A 27,477-nucleotide genomic window follows, 5' to 3' on the forward strand; every position below is an offset into this window, starting at 1 on the left:
CAGGCTTGCCTGGATTTCACAATGAGTTCAAGGCCAGCCAGTTTAGTGAGACCTTGTTTGAAAGCAAAATTTAAAAGGATGGGCCATGTATGCCTGCGGCTGGGTAGGGCACTTGTTCAGCATGCTGGAGACCCTAGCTTCACTCCCTAATTGGAGAGACAGAGATGTGTCCAGAGGAACCACATTCAGTTAACTCAAATCTGCAGAAAACAGAACAAGCATTAAGGCCCAGCAGATGGGAACACAGCAGAAAGCAGGGTGGAACCCGGGACAGTATTCTGTTTCTCACAGCCTCTGTGCTCAAATGCATTTCCAAATGGGCCCCCAGAGAGACTTCTAAAAATGAGAACATTCGTTCTGGGTCGCATTTCTTTTGACATTTCCTATTTGCTACCTTGTTTTAATTAAATCTTGGCTCTCTTTGTAAGAAAGAGTTCCTCTCTGCAGAAATGCAAGAATGTCCAGAATGCAAAGCTGGGACGGCTTTTCCAGCAGCTCGGGGATCTGAAGCCCCTTCTCGACAAGAGTCCTTCTTCAAGCCCAGCCTCAGCAGAGGTTCTCGGAGCTGTCTCTCCTCCAAAGGATGAGGTCAGCTTCCTGTGTGTGCTTGTTCTCTCTCTCTCTCTCTCTCTCTCTCTCTCTCTCTCTCTCTCTCTCTCTCTCTCTCGTGTGTGTGTATGTGTGTGTAAGCTGTTGGATCACATGTAGACTATTCGTAATCCAGCACACTGTGGGATTGCAGCTCCCAATACTATTAAAGAAGCAACAAATGAACAGGCATCATTTTTTGAACTCAGAATCCATTGATACAATGAAACCAAGGACAGTTGGGTTTGTTACTAAACTGTGTGTAATCTTGTTTGTGTTTAACTTTTATTTCTGTCTCCCTGATTACAGACAGCCAGTGTTAATCGTCAAGCGTTTCTGTTTTACATGGATTACAGAGACACAAATGGTTGGATGACGACAATTTGCCCCTTCCATGAAAATTGCAGAGCTAGGCCAAGGAGCAGCCCTACTAAGTGCTACTTAGTGAGGAGGGAAATGAACTTTTTAAGAATCCCTCGTGACTTTTAGCTCAACCAAATTTTATCATTGCTTGTAAAACCTTCAAAATCAAGTTTCACCCCTTAAAATTCTCCACCACTTATCCCAAATAGTATATTCAGTCAGACTACCCAGATGAAGTTTGATATGCAAACAATGTTTAGGATGTAAATTTTGCTGGGGAAATACGAGAGAGAGAGAGAGAGAGAGAGAGAGAGAGAGAGAGAGAGAGAGAGAGAAGAGAGCACACGAGCAGTTTTTGACATGTTTGAATCTCTAGGATCAATATCCAGCACTTAAAAAAAAAAAAAAAAAAAAAAAGGCCAGTGTGTTGGGATCCACCTTTCATTGTAGCCAGAGGCAGGGGAAGGCCAACCTGTCCACACAGAGAGTTCTAGGCCAGTAGGCCATCCTAGGTGAGACCCAATCTCAGATAAATAAGTAGAAACTAAATTTTTTTTTTTTTTGTAGTAGAGTGTTGACCAGGAGTTGAGTGTCCTCCTCTGATGAGGCTTAGGGTGAAAATGTGTCCCTGCAGAAAAACTGCTTTGAGCTTCCACCGTCAACTGAAAACAACACAGCTATTTCCACAAAAAAACCATGAGACAGGTCCTGGTGCACTTTAACCTCTGGCAGGCACTATGTTTCCGCGTGGCTTAGGATGGAGCCAGGCAGGTTATTGCAGGTTGCACTTGGGGGGTCAAAGCTCAACCGACCTTCTGCCTTTTCCGCCTTTGGTTCATTAAAGCCCGTGGCCCTGAAAGATTTAGTTAGATACGCTTGCTGGAATTTTGCCAAAGCCAACGGGTTCCCCCTACCCCAACTCCTCCTTTAACCGTGGTAATCAAAACTCACAAAATGTGTGTTTCTTTTTTCAGTTTTCTTCTTTCTTTCTTTCTTTCTTTCTTTTTCTTTCTTTCTTTCTTCCTTCCTCCCTCCCTCTCTCTCTCTCTCTCTCTCTCTTTCTTTCTTTCCTTTTCTTGGCTTCTGAGAGAAGATCTAGCTAGATACCCCAAGCTGGGTTCAAACTTGAGGCGATCTTCCCGCTTCAGCCTACAGAGTACTGGTATTCACATCGAACCCATTTTAAAATGTGCCCAGACCCTGGTAAGTAAGCATTTAGCTGGGTCCACAGATATTTTTTTTTCCCCTCTCTCCAGCAGTAAACGTAGGGTCACTGAACGCAAAGCAAGGAAACGCATTCCCTTGCCTGAGAGCTGGAAAATAATTTACAAGCCCCAGGCGGAAAGCACCCCTTAAGGATAACTAGGAGCTGTGAAAGGTCCAGAGAAAGATCCGATCGGCCCCACGATCTTATCCACGGTGGTCCCCCAAGACAAGACAAGGCGTGGGGAAAGAAAGCCAGGAACTTTGACCCTGGCGCAGCACAAACAGAGCTGACCGCGCCCGAAGGGGGCCATGGCTAACCCAAGTTAAGAGAGCTTCCGCGTTTGAGACAGCCCCGCCCACCTGGGCCCGCCTACCACCAGCTCCGCCAATTCCCTGGATCCATCGACCGCTCGGGCTTCCCAGGCAAGGTCAATCGAGCGCCTATATGCGGCCTGGACCCCGAGAGCGGCGATCAGGGAAGGTCAGTAGAGAACCTATCAGAGCATGGCTGTGGGCGGAGTCGAGGGCGGGGTCGAGTGGGGGCGGGGCGCGCTCCGCGCAGTCGGGTGCGATTGGTCACCCCTGGCGGAGCCGCACCTCGGACAGCAGCAGCGGCGGCAGCTAGGGTCCTGCGTGGAGAGTGGGGCGCGACGGGGACTCGCGGGCGGAGGCTGCGCGTGGGGACCCAGCACGCGAAGACCCAGCACGAGAGCGACTCTGGGCACGAGTGAGAGGAGGCGGCGGCGCCGGGGCCGCGGGTGACAGCGCTGAGGTGAGAGCGCGGGCGCCAGAGTGACATCCCGAGTGCTCGGCGCAGCGGCCGGGAGCATCCCGGGAGCGGAGTTGCTAGCGGTTCTGCCAGTGCGCCGGGGGGGGGGGGGGGACCGGGAAGGACCAGGACGGAGAGTGAGGAGCGGACCCCGAGAGGGATCGCGAAGAGTGAGAGGACCAGGATGGGGACAGGGACGGCGGGGTGAGGAGTGAACTCCGAAAGGGACTGCGTGTGAGCGAGGGGACCCGGAGAGAGATGGGGACAGCAGGATGAGGAGGGGACCGAGAAATACCACGGGAAAGCAAGGGGACTCCAAGACAGGACAGGGCAATGGGATTAACGAGGCGACTTGAAGAGGGACTCGGGCCGTGGGATAAGCGAGACAACCCCGGAGGGACTTGAGACGATGGAGTGAGTGAGCAAGGAGATCCGCCCCTGATGGGCCGGTGGGAAAAGCAGACGGGACCCAGGGAGGGACACTCAGAGGGACTGGGACTGCAGACTGAGCAGGTTGACTTGAGAGAACTCAGGCAGCAGGATGAAGGAAGGGGACCCTAGAGAGACCGAGACAGGAAAATAAGCAAAGGAGACTTCAGGGGAGGCGAGGGCAGTAGTTCTGAAACTATGCTCTTGCGATGGGTGTAAAGAGGACCTCAGGAAGGCTTAGGGCAGCAGAGTGAAGGGAGGGGTCCCCAAAAGGGGCCAAGACAGACGGGTGTAGGCTGAGGGACCCAGAGCAGGGACAGACAGCACTGAGAGTCCAAGGAGAGCGGGTGAGTGAAGTACCAGAGAAGAGCTTGCACAGCGTGAACATGAGTTTTCTGGCCTCACAGCCAGGCACCTAGGGAAAAACACCGGCAGCCTGAGCCCGGGTGGCATTGAGTGGGCATAGCAGCAGTGCTGACACCTGGACGACACTGATGCTGCTCCACTTCTAAGAACCCGAGGTCTCCCCCTGAGGGTTGAGTTCCGGGACGCTGGAAGGGGGATCATGTGATGGGCCCGAGAGTGAAAGACAGATCCTAAGGGCTGACCAAGGGCTAGCTAGACGATTTGTAGAGATTAGACCAGCGTCTCACCTCTTCTAAACAGCAGGCTGGCTTCCCAACTCTTCCCTAAAGTTCAACCTGGAGGTTCCTTGATGACACATCTGGGGCAAAACTAGAGGGGTTTGCTCCCCATTCACCCCATCCCAAGTAGTTGGAGGGAGGGATAATTTAGAAGAGCCTTGGATTAATTAGGATGTTAATTTTAATGCTCTTAAAGCATCGGATTGTTTTTGTTTGTTTGTTTGTTTGTTTCAGTTTGGGCTTTTTATTTCCACTCCACAAAGAGTTAAGAAACTTTTTCCCATTTGGCAGCCTGGCTCTATCAGTGTTTACAATGCACACATAGGAGAACCAGAGCAGGTTTGTAGTTAGGGCTGTTTAACTTTGATGTTTTAGACACGGTTGGAAGGTCACCCTCAATCTTTCAAAACAGTTGCTGGGGCCAGTAAATGAATGGTGCTTTCTAGGCAAGCTGAAGGGCCAGGCATGTGTATTCAAAGCAGACACTGTAGGTCTCTCTCAAGGCCCGGACAGAGCTGAGGCAAAAGAAGGGGACAGGGGCAGGCTAGCCTTCTACTCTGATGCAAGTGAAAAGACCTTGACCCCAGTGCCAGCATATACTGACATGGCCCCAACCCCCTCTGGATGCTCCCCCAATATACTTGTTTGATCATCAACTTTGTACTTGAAGATTTTAAGGAATCATGACGGTGTTTTTTTTTTTTTTTCAGTTATTTTGGGGAGAGAGTGGCATTTACAAAACAATCAGCTTTCATTGTGACATTTTTATATATGGCTTGTATTTCCGATTTTTAAAATCCTTTTCTCTATCTCTAATGTCGTTTCCCCTCTGTTCCATCGCTGTTTGATTCATTTTAGAAACTAAAGAAATGATGATTTTAGGGAAATAATGGAGGATGTAACTAATATTCCATTTATGTTGCTTTGATGTCCCCTCTGTGTCAGGTTTAGAGTGTGTGGCGTTTGAAACGCTTAAACTGGGCATGATAGCAGGACTCAGGATGCTGAGACAGGATAATGTTGAGTTAGAGGCTAGCCTGGGCTACATGGTACCAAACCAGCCTGGGCTCTGAGACTCTGTCTCAAAAAACTGAAGAAATGTTTTGCTTGTGTTTAGCACTAGACAGCTGCACCAAAACTATACTGTATTATTCCTAGTAGACACAATGTAGGGTTGGGCTAACAAGCCCAAAGCCCTAGCTGGGCTTGGTCCCCAGAACAACAGCAAGAGTCTTGCCCACATCTGCTGTTGATTTGTTTAGGTGCAGAAGAGAGCATCAAAGCCAGGCTAGTGCCAGGCAAATGACCTTCCCACTGAGCCACACTGCCAGCCTCGATGTCATTTCCGTCCAAGATCAATGACTCTGAAATGGTTTTCAGCAGGGGCAATAGTAAATGAAAGGTTTGCTCTGTTAACGGGCTCTGCCTTAAGGCAGCTCTGATGCAGTGCAGGTCCAGGCGTGATGATGGAAATCCTACCACTAGGATCCCACCCACTAGGAATCCCACCCACTCAGAATCCACCTGCTAGAGTTTGCCCCTGTGAAACTCAAGTGATATTAAGAACAGGACCAGCCTCAGCAAGCACAGTTTTTTTTTTTTTTCTTCCAGAATTCAAGGAAGAAGTAAAGTTAGGTGGGGTGGAATGGAGGGTGGGGTGGAGGATGGGGGTGACAGGAGGGGTGGGGGCAAAGGATTAAGCCAGTTAACTCCTGTGTCTATTCATCCTGGGGGTGAGGCATGAGGGGCGTGAGGTTCTCTGAGTGGGAAAGCCCAACCCCAGCCTTTCCAGGAAGTTCTAGAAGTGTCTGACCGTGAAAATGTTTTCTCCTATCTCGCAAGCTCACTTCTGACTGGTGCGAACGGTCATATCTAAAGACAAAACAATAAATGTATTTCCTTGTCTGAAAAGGAAGTACCCTGCTCTTCTCCTGAGTCATCGCCTAGGCAGCCAAGACAGCCACTTTGTGCTATGGCGGTGTTGATCCAGGGACGATGGAGACAGACGAGGGGAGTAAAATTCTTAGTGATAAGAGGAGTTCATAGCGTTCTTCCCGGGGGGGGGGGGGGGCGTGAGAGGGGAGGGATGTGTATGAGATCTTGATATGTTTATTCGTTTAGAAGGCTTTGTTTCCTGTTGAAAACTCCATCAACAAGAGATTCAGATGAGCACTGGCGTGTTCTTCACCTTAGTCTCCGGCTAGCTGGAGCCCAGGAAACCTAATAACTCATTTTACACTTTCCTTACTGCTTCGGTCCCGTACAGTCGATCCATTGTACTCTTGGAGGCTGCCTGGCCATCTAGTGTGGCTTAACAGGCAAGCCAACCTCAGCAAGCATCTTCATTGCTTGCCAGCACTCATAAACGCATGGGTCTTCTGTAGATTGGGGTGTAGGAGTGGAGCAAGGGCTGGAGAGCTGATGCGAGACGATCACCAAGTCTTACCTGCACGCATGTGTGACGTACAGATGCATTTCCCCTTCAGAATGTTCTCCCAGTTTAAATTTCTTCCCTCCCTCCCTCCCTCCCTCCCAAATAGACAGATACACACATGTACACACAGACTGGGATGGTTTGTATATGCTCAGCCCAGGGAACTGCACTATTAGGAGGTGTGGCCTTGTTGGAGTGGGTGTGGCCCTGTTGGAGTGGGTGTGGCCCTGATAGAGTAGGTGTGGCTTTGTTGGAGTAGCTGTGTCACTGTGGGTGTGAGCTTTAAGACCCTCATCCTAGCTGCCTGGAAGCCAGTCTTCTCGTAGCGGCCTTTAGAACAAGATGTAGAACTCTCAGCTCCTCCTGCACCATTCCTGCCTGGATGCTGCCAGGCTCCTCCCTTGATGATAATGGACTGAACCTCTGAACCTGTAAGCCAGCCCCAATTCCATGTTGTCCTTAGAAGACTTCCATGGTCATGGGATCTGTTCACAGCAGTAAAACCCTAACTAAGACACGGACACATATAGACAAACACACAGAGAGACAGACATACAGGCACACGGAGACACATATGCACATACACAGAGGCACATACACAGAGGCACACACACATATTCACACACACACACACGCACACACACACGAGGAAAGATCCTGTTGTAACATGTTTTGGGAATGCCTGTGAAAACATTTTTTCAATATGTTCTCCCTTCAGGGAGAAAATGCCGGTCATACACAGTAGTTTTCGAGTTATTTGGGGGCAGGTGTATTTTGACCTGGATGACTTAACTTGTGGTGGGCTAGCCTTGTCACACATTGAATTGGCTGCTTTCCTGTTTGTGGTGATATGTTTAGCTCTCAGCCCATGGAATATTCTCTGCCTGAGTCCATCACCGGGGGTTCTGTCAGCTGACCCCTCACCACCATGAAGAAAGGGGAACTGAGCCCACCTTCAGTGCTTTATTTGAATATCATAATTAGTGAATGAAATATTCATTAGTAAAGTTTGACTCTAGTGTCTTCCACTATTTAGAAGGAAACCTTTTATTCCCAGATTAAACTGAGACCCCATAGTACATACTCGTTTCTAATTTTTTTCTATTATATTCGTTTATCTACTGTATGTATGTATAGGCTTGGGTGTATGTGGAGGTCAGAGGTCAACTTGCAGGCGTTGTTTCTCTTCTTCCATCACATGGTTCTAGGGATCAACCTGTATGTATGCCCCGTGCCTGTGAAGAACAACAGAGGACATTAGATGCCCTGGAAGTCAAGTTAGAAATGGTTGTGACCCAGTTTTAGATGCTGGGAACTGAATCTGGGTCCTCTGCAAGAACAGTCAGTGCTCTTAACCACTTGGCCATTATCTCCAGCACTGCCAGCCCTGGCTTTATGGTCCTGTGTCACTGGCATTATGTCCATGCAAACAAGGGTGATGGCAATTCAAATACATCTTGTCCCCCACCACAGTAGATGCCACCAATTAAAGCAGAAAGCTCCCTTAAGTAAACAAATAACTTAATTGATCTTGGCAGTAAACACACTACACAGTATCATAGTTCATGGCCAACTTTCAGTTCTGTTGAGAATATAAGCCTTTTAAAAAAAATTTTAGCCGGGCGTGGTGGCGCACGCCTTTAATCCCAGCACTTGGGAGGCAGAGGCAGGCGGATTTCTGAGTTCGAGGCCAGCCTGGTCTACAAAGTGAGTTCCAGGACAGCCAGAGCTACACAGAGAAACCCTGTCTCGAAAAACCAAAAACAAAACAAAACAAAAAAAATAAATAAAAAAATTTTAATTTAGTTTTTAATGTTTAGAGTAAATTTATTTGTCCTTTGACCACTTCGTAAGACTATACAATATATCATGATCATATCCAGCCCAATACACTCACTCTCCAGTCACCCTCCACCTGTGACCCTCTCATCTTCAGGTCCGTGCGCCCCTCCACTACCCCCACTCATGCATGCGTGTGTATGTGATCCACCGAGAGTGCAGGTAGCTGCATTGAGTTCAGAGTACAATTGACCTGTCAAGCCCAGGAGGCACCACCTCACTGCCCTGCCCTGTCCATCCACCTCATAGCCCTGCCCGGTCCACCTCACAGCCACACCCCTTCTACCTCACAGCCACGCCCATTTACCCTCACAGCCACGCCCACTCCCCCCCACTGCCTTCCCTTTCCCTCATAGCCCCGCCCAATCCACCTCACAGCCCCGCTCTGTCTTCCTCACAGTTCCAACCCATCCTCACAGCCCCACCCATCCTCATGTTCTGGGCCTATCCATCTTACAGCCCCACCTCATCTTCCTCACAGCCCCGCCCTGTCCACCTCACAGCCCCACCCCTTCCTCACAGGTCCTCCCCATCCTCACAGCCCCGCCCTGTCCACCTCATAGGCCCGCCCAATCCTCACAGCTCCGCCCCATCTTCACAGCCTCACCTCTTCCCCTCACAGCCCCGCCCCTTCCTCTAGCCATCACTTGCTTTCAGCTCCTTTTTCTTAAGTTCTTCTGAAGACTTCAGAGGCTGGTGGGCGCAGTTGATACCCATGTTGGTTTCAGGGCAGAGCACTCACCCTTCATTTAGCGTCAGTACTGTGACTGGTTGTAAGTCTGCTCATTCACTGCCACCCACTGCAGGAAGAAACACAAACTACGGAGATAAACGCGAGATTTTTGTCTTTTGAATGTGTAAGTACACGTATTTTATTATGTTGATTTAGATAGTGGGGCACAAATTTAGGACCTCAAATATACCAGGCGAATCCCCTGTCAGGCGCTAAAGCTCCTCTACAGATATTTTCAAAAACTACATCTACATAGTGTTTAGGTGATCTGGGTCAAGATTTAATGGTAGAGATAGAAAGTTAAAAAGTCTTTGTGAAACTATGCTTTTTGTTTTGATTTGGTTTGGTTTGGCTTTTTGTTTTGTTTTGTTTTGTTTGAGACAGGGTTTCTTTGTATAGCCCTGGCTGTCCTGGAACTCACTCTGTAGATCAGGCTGGCCTTGAACTCAGAATTCTGCCTGCCTCTGCCTCCCAAATGCTGGGACTAACGGCATGCGCCACCACTGCCCGGCGAAACTATGCTTTTGTTGTCACTGAAAAAATTATTTTTCTAGTTTTGGTTTGGTTTAGTTTGGTTTGGTTTGGTTTGGTGACAGGGTCTTACTCTAAAAGGCCAGGCTGACCTTGAACTCTCAACAGCCTCTCGTCTCAGCTTCCCAAGTTCTAGGATTACAAGCATGAGCCACTATGCCTGGCTTGCAAAATTCATCCGGACTTTGTATGCAAGGTCCTCATTTCCATGTTTTTCACTGCCTGGCCTGTGAGCTGAGGAAATGGATGGGCAACCTGGACAAGGCAGGCATCACTCAGTGTTGCACACCCCAGGGCAAGTGTGAACCATGTGGTAGGAAGTGTGCTCACTGTGTATGCGCGTAAGAATGAGGAAGTGAATTGGTGATCCTCAAATGAATAGGTCGTATTTATGTCTCCTTTCTGGTCCTGGAGGGCTAAAGCTCATCAGAAGGATGCGAAGAGGTGGGGGGTGGGGGACAGCTGTCAAGATGTCTCAGTCTGTTGGAGCACTTGCTGTCTTAGTCAGGGTTTCTATTCCTGCACAAACATCATGACCAAGAAACAAGTTGGGGAGGAAAGGGTTTATTCAGCTTACACTTCTATACTGCTGTTCATCACCAAGGAAGTCAGGACTGGAACTCAAGCAGGTCAGGAAGCAGGAGCTGATGCAGAGGCCATAGAAGGATGTTTCTTACTGGCTTGCTTCCCCTGGCTTGCTCAGCCTGCTCTCTTATAGAACCAAGACTACCAGCCCAGAGATGGTCCCACCCACAAGGGGCCTTTCCCCCTTGATCACGAATTGAGAAAATGCCCTACAGCTGGATCTCATGGAGGCATTTCCTCAACTGAAGCTCCTTTCTCTGTGATAACTCCAGCTTAAGTTGACACAAAATTAGCCAGTACACTTGCCTCTAACCCTGATGACTAGAGATCAATCTGTGTACTCCACGGATCGGTGGGAAGAGAGAAATGACTACGAAGCTGTCTTCTAAGCTCCACATGTGTGTGCCACGTGTGCTCCCATACATAGGCATGCACACACACATACACACACACACATACAATAATAATAAATGAAGTCAGGGCAGAGCTGGGGGTAGATATGACAAGATACATTGTTTTTATGTGTGAAATTGTCAGAGAGGAAATTTAGGCTATTCTGTGGGCTGGACAGATGGCTCAGCAGTTAAGAGTGTGCCCTGTTCTTGAAGAAGACCCAGAGTTCCCAGTGCCCAGATCAGATGGTCCATAACTTCCTGTAACTCCAACATCCAGTAACTTGGTTCTCCTCTGGTATCTGCATTCTCTCTCCCTCTCCCTCTCCCTCCCTCCCTCTCCCTCCCTCTCCCTCTCCCTCTCCCTCTCCCTCTCCCTCTCCCTCTCCCTCTCCCTCTCCCTCTCCCTCTCCCTCTCCCTCCCCCTCCCCCTCCCCCTCCCCCTCCCCCTCCCCCTCCCCCTCCCCCTCCCCCTCCCCCTCCCTCTCCCTCTCTCTCCCTCCCTCTCTCTTTCTCTCTCACACACACACTTAAAAATAGTACTTTTTTGTGTTCTATTCAAAATAAATATTTTTTTAATAAAGGCTGTGAAGAGATATGGGATTCCTTTGGACAACAGAACAAATGTCAGCATTCCATTGTTTGACAGTCCAGAGGAAGGGAGTCTTAGACTCAGAATGACTCAAGGACCTTCTCTGGCTTCATGACTGTGCCACCACCTGCCTGGCCCTAAGTAAGTTGGTGACATTGGAAGTGTCACATTTCTTCATCAATAGGAGTATATAGTTCTCCAGACTCTTGGAATGAATGAATGAATGAATGAATGAATGAAGAGGCCCGTTAACTGCCAAGCAGGGTCAGAAACACAATGCCCAGTCAGCAGCGCTGGTTGCTTTCTTTAACCCCTTGAAGCCCATTTCTGTAGCTGGACTCTCATGGATCATTTGTTCAGTTGCATGACAGCCAACTCCAGAAAGAACAAGGAGTCAGATTTGCACATAGGGAAACTGAGGCTCCAAGAAAGTCATTGACTCCTTCCCAAAATCACGCAGACAATAGCCAGCTTGATCCAGATGGGCTAGATTAGTTCCTTTCTTTTTATTTATTTTTTTCTGTGCTGGAAACCGAGGCAGGAGCTCTACCTCAGCTGGCTTTTCATATGGAAGCCCTCCACACTCTCCCTCCGTGCTTCTGTCTGCTTGTCTGCCTGTGGGTCTCTTTGCGCCGAGCCTCCTCTCGACTTTTCAATATGTACAGGTACTCTCCAGCTTCCTCAGAGCAGAACTCTGATCTTCTCTACCTATTCAGAGCTGCAGATCAATCTCCTGGCATATTTAGCAACATGTTCTTGGTTTGGGCGCCCTGTTCAAACTGGTACTTAAGAGTTGTTATGCAGAGAGTTGCAGAATGCAGCTGTCACTGCAGGTGATGCTAACGGGAACAGTTCCTAAGGGAAGACATAGTCATCGTAGTCTACCTCTGAGCATGAGATTTGCAAATTCTGTCATGAGGCGCCCAGTACTTGGAAACATCCATGGGCATTGTCAACATTTCATTTTTACTTTCTTGGTTTTTCAAGGCTGTGTCTCCCTGGCTGTCCTGGGACTCTCTCTGTAGCCCAGGCTGGCCTCGAACTCAGAGATCTGCCTGCCTCTGCCTCCCAAGTTCACTCTGACTGTTAAAGGGGGGAGGGTCTGTTACTTTGTTTCCTTGGATGGTGTTTTTATTATCTGGGTGCGTTGGGGTTTTGTTCTGCTTTCTCTGAGTCTCATCCACAAATTAAGATTCTTAGAGAAGGTTCAGTCTGCAAACTGCTCATGAGAACCGAGTCTGGATCCTTAGCACCCAGTAAAAGTCGGTGCGGGCTGCTGAGGCAGCTTGGCAGGGAGAGAACCCTGCCACCTTTTCTTGGGGCAGCTGTGGTGGAAGGCGAGAGCTGTCTCTTTCTCTGTCTCTCTCTCTCTCACTCTCTCTCTCTTCCTCTCTCTTCCTCTCTCTCTCTCCCTCTCTCTCTCTCTCTCTCTCTCTCTCTTTCTCTCTCTTGGTTTTTTCGAGACAGGGTTTCTCTGTGTAGCCCTGGCTGTCCTGGCACTCACTTTGTAGACCAGGGTGGCCTCGAACTCAGAAATCCGCCTGCCTCTGCCTCCCAAGTGCTAGGATTCAAGGCATGCACCACCACTGCCCGGAGAGAGCTGACTCTCATAATCTGTTCTCTGACTCATGGTTTGACATATATGCTCATAGGCACACACACATAGCCACCCACATATATTCAAAGTAAATAAAAATATAATTTAAAAATTCCCTTTTTAATTTTAATTTAAATAAAAAATTATGAGCACGGATGTTTTGCTTGCATGTGTGTATGTATGTGGACTGCATGCATGCTGTGACTGAGGGGGCCAGAAGAGGGTGTCAGATACTCCAGAACTGGAGTTAGAGACAGTTGACAGCTGTCACATAGATGCCAGGAAACATATCCTGGCCCTCTGCAAAAGCAGCAAGAACTCTAAACCATTTCTCTAGCATCCTACCAAAAAACAAAGTTTTTTTAAAAGCCAGATGTGGTGGGGACACACATCTGTAATCTTGGTACTGTGGAGGTGGAAGCAGGTAGATTGGGGTTTCCTGGCCTGTTTAGCGGAATCGATGAGCAACAGGTGCCATGAGAGACAGTGTCTTCAAACAATGAGGTGGAGAGTGGGTGAGGAAGACACTGGCAGCGGCGTAACTCTGGCTTCCACATGCAAGCACATACAGGCTTACCCAGAAATTCATGCCCGTGCATGCACGCGTGTGCATGCACACACACTCATGGGCACACTCACACACATGCAGATGCATGCATGCACACACGCACTCACACATCCACACACACATGCATGCATGCACACACGCACTCACACATCCACACATGCATGCACGCACACACACACTCACACATCCACACACGCATGCATGCACGCACACACGCGCTTCTCTGTCACATGCAACAGAAGTTGGTGTTGGAATCAGTCAGGAGTGCTCCACACCCCCAGTCTTCCAACACAAAGGCCTTCCTGTCTTGAACGATCACTTGCTAGCGGAGCACAAACTTGGGGAGGGTTGGTCCCCACCTTTGCAACTGACGTCTTCTCCGCAGCACTTGCTAACTTCTGCCGCCAGAGAAACAAACCGTTCTGTTTGTTCTGACCATCTTAAACCCCTCCGCTGGCATTCAGGGTCCACAGAGACAGTCTTGATTGGCTCAGTGGTATCACCCAACTAGTCGTTTAGTGAATATTTGTCGAATGACTAATAGAAATCTGGCTTGAGCAAGTTCTCCAGTTGGTTGGCTGTAAGAGCTTTCGTTATTTTTGAGCATAAGGAAGTAAAACCCTGAGGAAGGAAAATGCAGTTTGGAAGCTTGTTGGTGTCTGTTTTCTTCACTGGATTTTAGGTTTGTCTTTTGGGTTAGACTTGTGCTTCTCTACTTTTGACCATAGAAGCCAGGAAAGAAGAACACATCTTAGGTAGGAGAAAAATATGTGAAAACCGGTCATTGTGAGGTAACCTCTCTGATGCCTGTGTCACCTCCTTAGGCAACGTAAAAACCACAGTAATCATGCGCCCCAGCTCTGGGGCATTAGCCCCGTGGGGACTTTTCACTAGGTCTCCATTGGTTATGATATTGATGCTACAAACTGGTCAAATCGAACTCCTTATGTTAATAGAGGGTTGTCATCCGCTCTCTGCGCGTTTGCCTCTGAAGCGCATTTTAAGCCTGATTTACAATAACTGAGCACCATCCACCTCCAGTGTGCATTTGAAATACCAAGGACAAGCAAGCCCTCACTAACACATACCGGGTTCTGAAAAGGTTTCTGTCTCACTGTCCATGTAAGCCAGGCTGGCTTTGAACCTCCATCCTCTCAACTGAGCCTCTCCAGTACAGGGCTTACTTACTTACAGGTGCCAAGCCTGAAAAGTCTTCATAGACTTCGGTGGCAGCCAGAGCACAGTGCTCTTTGTAGTGAACAGCAAGTGCTGTCAGCTGGCCCAGTTGCCATCCTAGAGCCTCCAGTCTCTGCCGCGTGGAACTTCTCTTTCCCATTTATATATAACCCACCTCCCCCAAATCCCAGACTCCGTTCTGTTCATCACAATATACTGGTGCCAAGAATCATGTTTTTAATGGAGGAGCGGTTCTCAAGCTTCCTAATGCTGCGGCTCTTTAACACAGTTCCTCATGTCGTAGTCACCCCCAACCAGGAAATTATCTCATTGCTACTTCATTACTGTAATTTTGCATAATGTTATGTTAATATTAATATAAATTACATATATTAATATAAATTATTAGTGTTATATTCATGTTAATAATGTTAATGTGGATATGCAGGACTTCCGATATGTGACCCCCCTCAAGGGGTCGCTCCCCACAGGTTGGGAATCACTAAAATAGAGCAGGTGACTTGGCATGAGCACTGAAACTGAGCCTAGGGCCTCACCTCCCGCTGAACTGACTGTTCGGCTCTCTGTTTCCTTTTTAAAGATTTGGGCTTTTTAATTTATTTATGTGTCAGTGCACGTGTAAGCATGTGCCCAGGGAAGCAGATTGCAGGCTTTGGATCCCTTGCAACTAGAGTTGCAGGCATCTATGAACCACTGGATGTGGGTGCTGGGACCCAAACCCCAGATTCCGGCCGCCAAGCTGCAAGTCCTCTTAACTGTGGCGCCTTCTTCCCATCTTCTCCCTCCACAGCCCATCTTTTAGACAGCCTCTTACTATGTTGCCCAAGGTGTCCTTGAACTCACTCTGAAGCCCAGACAGGTTTTGAAGTCCTCTGTAGCCCAAGCAGGACTTGAACTGGGAATCATCCCGTTTCGTTCCTCCTCTCCCCCCCCCTCCTCTGCCCCCGCCTCCACTAGGACCGGCTCAGTCACAGTCAGTTTTAGAGAAAGCATAAAAACCTGTTGAAATAAGATGTGTAGGGCTGGAAAGATGGCTCAGTGGTTAAGAGCACTGACTGCTCTTCCAGAGGTCCTGAGTTCAATTCCCCAGCAACCACATGGTGGCTCACAGCCATCTGTAATGAGATCGGATGGCCTCTTCTAGTGTGCATGACGAGAGCAACAGTGTACTCAGAAACATAAAATAAATAAATGAACCTTTAAAAAAAAAAGAAATAAGCTGTGTCTTTGAATTGGGCAGTCACTAATGCCTAATGAACCTTTCTGGGCGGCTCTCAGGTTGAACCCAGGGTGGTAGTGTCCTAGATCCTAGATGCTCCTGGTGTTGGTAGTGGCAGCCTTAAATCTCCTTCAGGTGATCAGTAGTTCAGAGACCGGCAGAGAGAGAGAGAGAGAGAGAGAGAGAGAGAGAGAGACGAACAGACTGGCACCACCCAGAGGCACATGCACCTGCAAGGGCCAATGGGCGCCAGAACAGGAAGTAGCGCAGGCAGGCTGCTGGGCCCCGATAGCACCGTGGGGCACGCTCCTCACACGTCTTCAGCTGTAGTTCCTCATAAGGACTTCATGGGGCTTCTTGCAGACCTCCCATCCATTGGCTTTGAACAGAAGACGCTGTAGATTTGAAGAATAAAATGTGAAGACAACCCGACTGCTCTTTGTTCTCGAGGACGGTGAGTGCCTCCTAACAGAACATGTCCCACGACAGTACCCAGAGCTCCTAGGCAGAGAGAGGGTAGCAATGCTAACTCTGCCGCTGTCTTTCTGGAGGCCAGTAGCCTGGCCTGGCGTGCCCTGGCGTGGCCTGGCATGGTGTTTACATGTTACTGCAGCAGCAGGCATTGACCGAAGAGTGTCATAGATTCTTTTACATGGTGTTTGTTTAGCTAGCGCCTGTTTGTTCTCTCTGGTGGGAACCGAGAGTGGAGGGCTTAAGCAATACTGGGGGTGCTGGAAACTTGTTTTAGAACATTCCTTCCCCGAATGTCAAAATGCAGAGCCCCGTAAAGTGCTCTTGGGGTTCCCGGCCTGACCAGGAAGTGCTGCTCAAGTCTCACTTGAGTCTCTGTTAAGAACTTCCTTTCTCAGGATGAAGGTGCTTGACAGCCTGGTGGCAGGCGTCCTTGTCACTGAAGCTGATCTCAGCGTTATCTTTCCTGTGAGCCAGAGGCAGTCTTTCAGAGAAACTCTCCTCTCAGGCCTATTGGCTGCTGGGGGGGCAAGATTACATTTAAAGTCTCTCGCCTGTTGGTTTGGACATGGAAGGGCCCCTCGTTCAGAAGTCTGCTGTGAGTAAGCGTCTATGGTTTGTGAATTTTACATTGACTGTCCTGCTATAAAGCAACTCACGCTGACACACCCTTCACACACGGGAGCCACTTAAACTTCCTGAATTTCACGTGAGAACACAGGGCCTTCCCTCACCCTCCAGCTGAGAGGCATAAAGTTGAGAGCCGTCGGACCCATGCGCTAGGCTTAGTTAGTGGTTTGATGTCGTTGAGCTTCTGGGTCAGGTTTTTGGAAACGTAGGATTTTTCATTTTCCCTCCTCCTCTGGATGAGTAAGGCCAAGGTCAGGCTGCCAGCAGAGTGGCCTGATCTTGGCAGAAGAGCCCTTGAAGAAAACACAAATGTGCTAGCAGTCACCATTAAGGTGGATGAAGCCCACCTTAATGGAGGCCCCGTCAGAGCAACATGTCAAGGCTAAGCTACACAGCGTGGCCCAGTGTCCTTGCCAGACCTGAGCAGTATCCCTTCCTATAGTCCTTATCTCAAAGGATGGGGAAGTGGGGGCCAAGGGAGGCAGCTTCTCACATGTGAGTCCAACCTTAAAGACACAAAGATCAAAGGGTCGGGCCACGTTTGCTTTGTTTTGCCACTTTTGAAATCATTTTAGTGACTAGGGTTAGTCACTTACTCAAGGAGAAGAAAAAAATACCTTAGCCATGAGGTCATTAATTCCCGGGACAACTCTAAGTCCATAAAATAAAGTCAGATGACTCAAGCAAAGAGGTAACTTTTTTTTTTATTAACTTTACATCCCGCTCACTGCCCCTCCTCCTAGTCACCCCCTCCCACTAGCCTTCCCCCTCCACTTCTCCTCTGAGAGAGTGAAGGCTCCCCCAGTATCTCCACCCCCACCCACCCACCCTGCATCAACTCTGTGGGGTGCATCATCTCCCACAGAGGCAGACAAGGCAACCCAGCTAGAAGAACAGGGACAGACAGACAACAGCTTTTGACACAGCTTCCCCCCTCTCCAGTTGTTTGGGACCCACATGAAGACCAAGTTGCACATCTGCTACATATGTGGGAGGAGGAGTGGGGGGGATAGGTCTAGCCCATGTATGCATCTTGGTTGATGGTTTAGTCTCTGAGAGCCCCAAGAATTGTGGGGGCGGAGGTAACTTTTAATTGACAGCCCGGCCATTACTTTGTATGTTAAAGATAGTCTAAGTAATTCTCCGAGGGAAAGCTGTCTTTATGTCTCCTCAGCTCCTTTTATCAACTCTGCTAGGCGATGGGAACAAGGATGGAGGGGATTGTGTGGGCTGACCGTCAGCCCTGGACAAACTCAAGCTTCTGCCACGCCTGATGTGTAAATCCATTGTTGTCATGTTGCTTAGGGAGGCATCGATCCTTCAAGATGTGTGTGGCGACTACTGCTGGGGGCAGGGGCAGGCAGGAGTCTAATTCAAATGTTCAGATAACCTTTGAAATATGGTGCCAAAGTGTGTGTGTGTGTGTGTGTGTGTGTGTGTGTGAAGTGGGGGAAGGAGACAGACAGACAGACACACACACACACACACACTACAAATTGCAGCCTCTCAGAAAGCCTCCAGAATGGGCTGAATGTCGATTTCAGTCCAGAAGTGTCCTGGTCGGAGCTGGGAGTGGGGGAGAGGAAGTGGGTGGGGCCTCACCCAACAGACAGATGACTGCAGATCTTAATTGAGTCAGGGAAGGTGGAAGTCACTGGCCCCATCCCATCCATCTGTGCCTGTTGATTTAACCAGCGGCTGCACTTGGTGGGTCCCATCCAGATGACAAGGCTCAGAGTCTCCGGAGTAAGCTGACACGGCATGTGCTGACTCTTCTCTCTGGTTTCCCGTGGTCACAGTCCTTATCTCTGGCCTGTAAAGATCACATGGACCCCTTTTCGTGCAAGGCCACATGTTAGCGGGGGCGGGGGTGTGGGGAGGTGGGGGGACAGCTTCACAGTGAGATGCTATATTTCCTGTTTTACCGATTACAGAGTTAGTTTTCAAGAACATCCCAACGGATCGGAACCATCACATGAAATGTTAAGTCAAAACCATATGTATATATGTATATGTATATGTATATGTGTGTGTGTGTGTGTGTGTATATATATATATATATATATCCTGTGAAGGGGTCTGAAGTTGTAGGTGGTTCTGGTTCAGTTCTGGTGGCGACATAGAAAGGAAGCTGTGCAGAGAAAGCGTGATAATCTGGGCCCAGGTTCTTAAAAAAATGCAAAGGCAAGTTATTTTTAGAGGTGTCTTGGAAATGTATGTATACAAACACACATATGTTAACACCTATACACACATAATATACATATGTGTATATATAATTCATGCACATACTGTAAATACACACACACACCTGCTAACCTCACAGAAGCAAGTTCCTCAAACTAGAAAATGGGCATTGGTCAGAATACCCACCTCCCCGAGATCAGTGAGGAGATTAAATGAGATAATGTCTGCGAAGCCCAAAGTTGATCATATATCATGGGAAGAGCCTGTGACTGATATCTGGCAGCTGTGTTCGTTCTTGCTGCTTTGGGGTAACACAGGTACCATTCACAGCTTTACCAGAAAATGATCGGTCAGTCCTGTGCATGTGTAATATATATACAATATATATAATATATAAATATGTATATATTTATATAGTATATAATCACCAAGATGTCTCTTTTAAAGCCAAGCTGCATTTGCCCACAGGTTGGTCCAGTCACTTTCTAAAACTGTCTGCCTGCCCTCATCAGCCCTCTGCAGGCTGAGAGCATCTGTCTTTTCATGTGTACCCTCTGACCCTGATGTGTGTGTGTGCTCTGCCAAATGCTGCCATAAGCCCCCATCGCCAGTACGGTGCCGCCCACCTTGGGCAACAGTTCAGGGAGTCAGAGAATCTGTCGCTGGTGCTCTTGGTTCTTAGCGGCTGACCCCTGCACTGCGGCTCCTGCTCAGCCCTCCTGCATTACTCTCCGTCTTTGTCACATATTTTTGGGCTTGGCACAGGAACGTGTCTGCCATCTCTCACCCCGTCACCTCACACACCTGCTAGCCCCCTCCTCCCAAGCCTTGGTGTCTCAGACTGAAAAAGGACATGGACATGGAGATGGGACCCACTGGTCTTATCCATGTTCTCATGTGCTCCGTGTGCTACCCTGGCCAGTCGGGTGGGGAGAAGCTGGGGAGGCTGCAGAATTGGCTGTAGATTTAGTAATTATTAGTCAAATGATTTTTCAGTCCAACAGACTCAGTGTTAGTCCCATTTCTCCCTTTGTCCACCCACTGAAATTTCCCCTCCATTTGGTAGAACTTAGAAGAGCCACAGGGAGAACAAAGTATAGGTTTATTTTCAAAGTATTTATGTGTTCCTGTGTGTGCATAGTCGTATGAGGGTATGAGGTTAAGGGTAAGTGTGTGTCCCCCCTCTATCTGCCTCACCCAGTAGGCGGGTTACAGATACATCACCACGCCCTTCATCCACATGGGTATTGGGGATCTCTCTCTAGTCCACACGCTGAGCTGGCTCTCCAGCCAGAGGGTCATTTGGTTTCTTCGTTTTGTTTGGTTTTGAACTTATTTTCTCTGTGCAATGTGTGCTGGTGCCTCTTGCACGCCGGGTCAGGTTGGGACTGTATTTTAGCACTTTAGGTCACAGCAGGGAGAACAGAAGGGCTTTGTTGAGTTTTTCTTTAGCAGACCCAGAAGATAAAGAAGGTATTTCTGGTTTGGTTTGGTTTTGGTGTCTTACCGTCCATCTCTGGGGATTGCTGTCCTCTAAGGAGTCTGTGAACTTAAATGCGTCGAAGACAGGTTGAGCAGATTTCCCTGGGATGGCAGCTAAGCAGATGTGAAGTAGGGAGATACTGAGACTAGACTGACTAAACCATGAAACTATATACAGCTTTGCTAAGGCTACGGAGTCCCTGTGGACATGGTCCTGACACTTGAAAGTCTACAGCTCTACTTGTAGCACGACCCTCTTGTCTCCTGCTTCTGGATTCCTCTGTGTCTGCCTTGTACTTAGACTGCCCCTAGTTAGACTTCCTCAATACTGCTGTAAAAATTAAACTGTTCCCTGTGTCCCGTTCGGACTCAGTCTCCTGTGTCTTCAGTTATGGGTCACCATAGCTGGCTCCCTCCATCCTGGTCTCTCACCCACCCACCCTCCCCAGCTCATACCCAACAACCTTTTCATTCCTTTGCTTTTTGGTTGTTATTTGAGACAGGGTCTCACTGTGTGCTGGCCAGGCTGGCCTTGAACACTCTATCTTCTGGCTGGGTCTCTCCAGAGCTGGGGTTGAAGGAATGCACTGCCACGCCCTGCTGCACAGCCTTCTTCAAACACCACTTCCAGCACTGAACTCTGCATGCTGGGCCTCTGAGGTTCCCACTTTCCACTTCGAGGTTCTCCACGCCCTTGCTAATCTGTCCCCAGAGTGTTTATCCAGCCTCACTTCCTCTGCTCTTGGGCGGTTGGGCGGGCGGGAGGTCCCTTCAGCTCCTTTGCAGTCAGTCAGATGTTCCAGGCTCACCACTGGTTCCAGTGCTTGTTATTTCACCAAAAGTATCTCTAGCTCTCAGACTTTACCTTCTCTTCAAGCCCAGTGTCAGGCTCACTTCCTGTTTGACTTTTCCCCTGCCTATTTCTGCTGTCTTTTTGCTGAGCCAGGGTTTCATGTAGCTCAACCTGATGGCTCCCTGGGTCATCAAAGCTGGCCTTGAATTCTCCTGACTCTACCTCCCAAACACTAGGATTTCCTGCAAACTCTTACTACATAGTCCGGACCAGCCTAGAACTCCTCGTATGTTGTAGATCAGGCTGGCTTTGAACTCCCAGAGATCCACCTGCCTCTACCTCCTGAGTGCTGGAAGTTTAAAGGCGTGTGCCACCACCAGGCTTGGCTTCCAGGTGGTTTTTAATGTATTAAACCAAAGAACAAAACTGTGTGTGCCCACGTCACTTGCTCTCATAGACTCCAGCGCTGGACAGTCACTAACTTTCTGTCTGATTGTGGACATTTCATCATGTGTGGGATCAGACCCCATGTGGCGCTGTGTGAGTATGTGAGAGCCCTCCACTTTGCATGATATTTTCTAGACGCATCCATGTTGTATCATGCGCCTGGGTCAATACTCCATTCCCTTTTAAGCCCAGCAGTGCATACCGGTGACACTGACTCCTGTGTGTTCATCAGTTGATGGGCACTTGAGGTGTTTCCATTGCTGATCGTAACATTGATGTGAGCATCCACATATGCATTGCTGTGTGTGTGTGTGTGTGAACGCGCACTCTCTGGCTTTGGAGTTACAGACAATTGTGAGCGCTGGAATTCAGGCGAGCACAAGGCACTCGTTATGGCTAAAGCTGTCTCTCCGGCCCCCATGTATACATTTTCATATGCGCATATGTTTTCAATTCTTTGGAGTATGTACCTAGGAGTGCGATTGCTCATAATTATTTTTGTAAAGTAATAGAAATGAAAATTCCTTAAAAATCATCTCTCTTAATTATTCTACACACATACACAAAATATTGTTTATTTAGTTAGTTGGTCTCCTGGATCTTTTCATCAGAAGCGAGACAGACACAAAACTTCAGCTTGAGTCCTGGACAGATGGTCTTTAATTCTGAGTGAACGGTCCCAGTTGCCTGCCGCCATGAGGACACTGTGCAGAAGGCATACCTAAGCGCCGTCGCATTGCTAGTCACAAGGAATGAAGTTAAGGAGTGGCCGTGTCGTGTAAAGGGTAGATGCCATCAGGAAGCTGTCAGGGTACTTCTTTACACACGGTGGTGGTGGGATCTGCACGAAGTCCCAGAGGCTGGCCAGCTTTTCATCAGGTGTGGCAGGACATGATCAGTGCACACTCAGCCGAGTTCAGAGGGTGGGAACAAAGCTGGGGACTTAGGGACAGTGGGGAATCAAAGGCTTTTTGAATCACATAGCAAGAAGTTTGAACTCTGAACCAGAGATAGTGGGGAGCCGTTTAAGCCATTTGAATAGGAGAGACCAATGCAATGAGAGCCTTTGAAGGAGCGCTCCCCAGCTGCTCTGTGGAGTGACTTCAAGGAAGAAAGATTGGGGATGAGAACCTGGACTTGGGTTCTGGAGCGAGGACAGCCTCACTGGAAGAGAAGAAGAGCAGCCCGGGAGAGAGTGAGAAGAGGCAGTCCAGAGGGACGGGAAGTTGCTCAGTACACACTCCTGTGTGGAAGGATGGGGTGGGCAGCCTCCTCATAGACAACAGGGCCCCTGGGAGGAAGCAAGCAGAACCAGAGAGAAGGGCCTGCCCAGAGGGCTCCAGAAACTGAGACTTGAGGAGAATCCTTCAGAGGGGAGACAAGCAGATTGGAGGTAAGTTCCTGGGAGCGTGTTCCTGTCAGGCAAGGCCCCTCCCTCCGCAGTGATGCATTAGTGTGAGGTAAGCCAAGTGAAGAAGGGTGGGTAGACAGTGGTGGGAGGCAATGAGAGGGGTGGACCAGTGATTCGCAGGTCACAGGGGAAGGGATTCAGGGGCCATTGGTGGCCCTGGCTGAGAGGTGGCTAACCTGAAGAAAGGGGATGGGGGTGGGGAGGGAGCAACTGGGGAGCTGAGGAAGCTCGCGGCCCATGGACTCCAGGGATGTGGACGACATCAGGAGTAGTTAGAATGAGGGGACATCTTCACTGATGTGAGGCACGTGAGACGCTTGGAGAGAGAACTGGCCCCGTCCTCTGAAGCAATCCCCTCGTAGGTAGCAAAGACATGGAGCTTCCCTGCATCTTTCAAATGCATTTTCTTCCCCAAAGCACAGCAGCCATGTGGTGCAACTGTACAAGCAGCCAGGCCCGGTCTAAGCTCAGTGTATTGAATACTTGTAACAGTGGGAAGACAACTGTACTTATCTTCTTTAAAAATTTAGTTCCTAAACCCTCAGCTTCACGTTTTCATACTGATGTTTTGCTTCCCCTAAAAGGTGTCCCCGAATGACAATATTTCCTGTTTCCTATAGGTCGTGTGAGTGGAATTAAAGGCAGGTGGTCTTTAGTTCTGAATGAACAGTCCCGGGTGACTGGCACCATGCAGGCGTAGCGTAGAGTTCAGCAGGCAGCAACAGTGACTTTTATTTGGGGGGACTGGGACTGGACAGTGATAACACTCAAATCTGCCCCAGAGTCCCGGTGACCAGATGTCACTTGGAACTGTAAAGTCTCTGTGTTTTGATGTTCTAAAGGCAGTGCCTTGTCGGTCTTGTATCGGGGGTTCCTGTCAAGAAGGCTTGGTGAATAAGCAGACACGGAAGCCGAACCAACCTTCCCTCTTTCCAGCAAAATGGCGGCCGTCTCTAACCCACCGTAGTTCTCACACACCGTCTCTTAAAGACGGGCTCTCACTGTGCAATCCTGGCTAGCCCAGAAATGGTCATGTAGACCAGGCTGCTCTTGAACTCAGAAATTCATCAGTCTCTGCCTCCCCCTGGCCTGCTGGTGGCCAGGCCTTATAAGCAATATGTTCACTTTGCTGTGATCAATGGGCTGTATTTGTAAGTAGTCACAAGATACAAATTACATCCTATCCCAGATGTATTTTGTGTATAACACTCCAGACTCCTGTATAGTTTTTAAAGTACGAATTAGGGTGGTCAATATCATGTAGCTTTTTTACCCTAGTGTATATCAGCAGACACTCCTCTTTTTGTCATAAGCATACATCTTCCATCTCATTCCCAAGCCTGTACTGTTGCACAGATAATCACATTAGCTTTTTTAAGTCTTTATTGTTACAAATGTTGAAAAGAGCTCTTTAGGACCTCTGTGTGTCTCTCCCTCTCCTCTCTCCCCTTTTCCTTCCTCACCTCCACACCATACACACATACACATACACACACAATACACATACCACACAGATGTACCACACATACACACACACCACATACCACACAGATACACCCTGCACATATACATACCACACACCCTACACATACACATACCACACACACACACCCTGCACATACACATACCACACACACACACACACACACACCCTGCACATACACATACCACACACACACAGACATATACCACACACCCTACATATACACATACCACACACACCACACACTCACACACACCACCACCACCAATAGTTCTATGTGCAGAAAGATTCCATAGCACTTCAACCCCCAAGAGCTTGATTTCCAGAAATCTGGGCTTTTTGTCTTTTCTTCAAGACAGGCTGGGGGAGCAGCAGCATTACACTGTGTCCTGAGAGGGACTCGCTCACTTCCTGGCTATGCCTCCCCCTTGTGTGTCCCACCAGAAACCCAAGCCAGGGTCTGACAGTTCCTTCAAGGATTGGAAAGGGTGCAGCCCTGTCTCCCTGGACACGGCTTTTCTCCTCTGCCTTCATCTGGCCCAGACAAGCTCCCACCACATTTCTTCCCAAACCCTATGGCAACCCTTGCTTCCTCATAACCCTGCCTGGTCTTTTTTGACTCAAATTTTACATTCAGAGCTCTTTGCTGTAACCTTTCTAATGTGTTAACTAAGAAAGGAGGACTGTCCAAAGGAACCAATTCCTAATTAGTGACTATTTCTTACCTATATGGCTATACTTCAGTGTCTTTAATCTAAAATATATATTATATAATATATGCATATATATATAATATATGGACATAGTTACATGTAATTATATAAATATATTTTTATGTATTGTATACATTTATTTATACACATGTATATAGTTATATATTTATACATACATAATATATATTATTTATATATACACATATATGTATGATGATATATATTTATGTATGTGTATGTGTTACCTACATACATGTCTATACCCTCACAATGTGCCTAGTGTCAAGAGGAGGTCAGAAAGGGCATCAGATCCCTTTGAACTGGAGTTACAGATGGTTGTGATCCACTCTGCGGGTGCTGGGACCTGAACCTAGGTTCTCTCAAAGAGCAGCCAGTGCTCATAACCACAGGGCCTTCACTCCAGCCCAGCAGCTCTCAACCTGTGCACCATCCCATCAGACAGTTACACTACGATTCATAACAGTAGCAAAACCGCAGTTACAGAGTAGCGCTGCAGTGACAGAACAGCAGTGGCCGCAGTTACAGAGTAACAGCACGAGGAACACTGAAGGGTCCCAGCGCTAGGCAGGGTGAGAACCGCTGCTCTCCAGCCCCTTATTTACTCTTCTCTTACAAATATTTGTTTCTCTGCGGGCAGACACACATGCAGAGGTCAGAGGACAACTTGCAGGAGCCGTTTCTCTCCTTCTACCGTGTAGGTCCTGTAGTTTGAACTCTGGTTGCTGAGCAAGCTTAGCTGCAAGCCCCTTTGCCATTTCACTGGCCCAATTTGATTTTCAGTTTCAAGTTTCTGTCCTGATCTGACCACGCAATATAAGTATTTCCATTCATGCATCTAGTAGAAACTGCTTCCAGATAGTAGATCTGGCTGTGCGCAGGGCGTTCTTCTAGCATTTTATTCAATGGCTAGGGGCTGACTAAGCCTCAGAAGCGGGCTGGGGATCCTCAGCTGGCTAGCACCTTGAGAAATCAGATTAGCAGGCTGATTACTCTGGTCAAGGTGAAGGGGTGAGTGGGCATTAAAGAGAGGCCTGGGAGCTAAGGATGCACGTTGTCATGTGACACCGAGGACACATGTCGTCTCGTGACACTGAGGACACATACCGTTGTGTGACATAACAGAGCAGACCCCAGGCTTTGAAAGAGCAAGGCAGAGATGCAGTGTGGACCCTGAGGGCTGCTGTTCCCACAGCCACAGTGCCCCCTGCAGCCTCAGGGCTGATGCTACAGCTAAGGCAGCCTGTGACAAGAGCCTCCTTCAACTGGGTTCTGTCACGAATAGGGGCAGGAAGAGCATGTGTAGTTAGTTACAATACATGGCTGGGCAGGTGTGCTGATGCCTGTCTTTAGCCCCACACTCGAAGAGAGAGGCAGGCAGGTCTCTGTGAGTTCGAGGCCAACATGGTCTATAGAGTGAGGTCTAAAATAACAAGTTGTCATTGCCTCGTGTTTCATCCGCTGGGTCACATTTGCCCTTTACCCACGTTCATGCCACTGCCAAACGACCAGGAGCTTGCATCTGTGGGTTGTGATAAGTCAGGGGAGGGTTTGGATGGGACACCAGGATGCAGTGCAGTGAGTGCAGGAAGAAGATGCACGCAGGGCGTCACTGCGCAGTAAGGATGAACTGGGGCCAAGTCATGCGTTTGTTTTGATTTTTCCAAACCAAACTAATTGCAACAGTGGTTTCATGCGGTGACACCCTTGTACCTTAGTCTGTCACACGCACACGGGCTCGTGCCTGTACCCAATAACCAATATTGTAATAGTAATGCCTTTTTAACATCTGAATATTTATTTATGGGGTGCTGGAAGAAAGTGTACAAGTGTTATGGAGGTTAGAGGACAGCTCTGGGGAATCAGTTCTTACCCTCCACTTGTGAGCTCCGGGGACTTAGCTCCGTGCCTCTGGCTTGGCAGCAGGCAGCTTTCCCCTTTCAACTGTCTAGCCAGCCCCTCCACGGTCCTCTGGTCCTCTCAGCATCCCACCATCACCAGGCAGAGGGTGGAGGATGCTGATTCTCAACACAAAGAGCATCTCATCTCCAACTCTTACAATGCTTCTGAGAACAGCATGCACCTGCCTGACTACCTTCTCCTGTGAGCACCGGATTGGCTGCAGGAGGGACAGAGTGGCCCTCTGAGCCCCTAGG

The 27,477-nt window shown here is 48.6% G+C and overlaps 1 protein-coding gene across 5 annotated transcripts in view; it reads left to right on the plus strand.

Moving 5' to 3' along the window:
* Positions 1-2,735: 2,735 nt before the first annotated feature.
* The window catches only part of Taok3 (TAO kinase 3), a 154,454-nt gene continuing 129,712 nt past the window's right edge, over positions 2,736-27,477 (plus strand). For 2 of the 5 annotated variants that reach the window (XM_029477637.2, XM_029477639.2), the window contains exons 1-2: positions 2,736-2,929; positions 16,050-16,140. The gene's annotated coding sequence lies outside the window, so the exon portion shown is untranslated. Of the gene's footprint in view, positions 2,930-11,105; positions 11,247-16,049; positions 16,141-27,477 lie in introns of those variants that run through there. The other 3 variants (XM_021163499.2, XM_021163501.2, XM_029477638.2) reach the window with 2 other exon arrangements.

The sequence above is a fragment of the Mus caroli genome, unplaced genomic scaffold, assembly GCF_978045245.1.
Source record: "Mus caroli unplaced genomic scaffold, Mus_caroli_1 scaffold_4, whole genome shotgun sequence".
Taxonomy (NCBI): domain Eukaryota; kingdom Metazoa; phylum Chordata; class Mammalia; order Rodentia; family Muridae; genus Mus; species Mus caroli.